The 593-nt window shown below is 43.7% G+C and overlaps 1 non-coding gene across 1 annotated transcript; it reads right to left on the bottom strand.

Moving 5' to 3' along the window:
- Positions 1–203: 203 nt before the first annotated feature.
- LOC114006588 (U2 spliceosomal RNA) lies at positions 204–393 on the bottom strand. The gene has a single exon (XR_003548302.1). It is a non-coding gene; the product is annotated as a U2 spliceosomal RNA (small nuclear RNA).
- Positions 394–593: the final 200 nt, after the last annotated feature.

The following is a 593-nucleotide window of genomic DNA, read 5'->3' as shown; positions in this document are numbered from 1 at the left end:
ACAGAGAGAGAGAAAGTGAGACATCATCTCCAAGGGAGATAACCACACCACAATTATTTCTCGGTTCTCTTAGGATTTTGGATACACATATATATGCTCTTGGTGTGATTTCCAAACCACTGAGTCTGGGACTTGAACCGTGCTTGGCCATGAGGGAAGCCACACCACCTGCTGGGCTGAGTAAATTCTTTTTAATCTCCCAAAGGGGGTGCACCATTCCTAGATGTACTACAATAGCAGGTTGATGCATATAGTGGATGGAGCAAGATCCCATTCCATCTCCCTAATCAAAAACCCATGTACTATATTATCCTTGGATAGAAGACATATCAGATATTAAACTGATACGAACAGATATTACACTGTATCTTACTCAAATGGTTGAGAATCAATAAGATATTTGGGGGGGTTAGCACATGGCATGGTGGTAAAAGGTGTTGGACTCCTATATGGTTGACCACAGTTCAAGTCCTGGACTTGGCAGTTGCTTTCTCAACTGCCCAAGATCACAAGAGGAGAATGGAGGAGAAGGGATTGCAGCATGACCATCCCCCTTTAGGGGGGGTCATTTATTGCTTTCCGTCTCTCTGTCT

The sequence above is a fragment of the Tupaia chinensis genome, unplaced genomic scaffold, assembly GCF_000334495.1.
Source record: "Tupaia chinensis unplaced genomic scaffold, TupChi_1.0 Scaffold149062_1, whole genome shotgun sequence".
Taxonomy (NCBI): Eukaryota; Metazoa; Chordata; class Mammalia; order Scandentia; family Tupaiidae; genus Tupaia; species Tupaia belangeri.
Note: the sequence above shows the minus strand (reverse complement) of the source record. Positions and strands in the feature narration are given on the sequence as shown.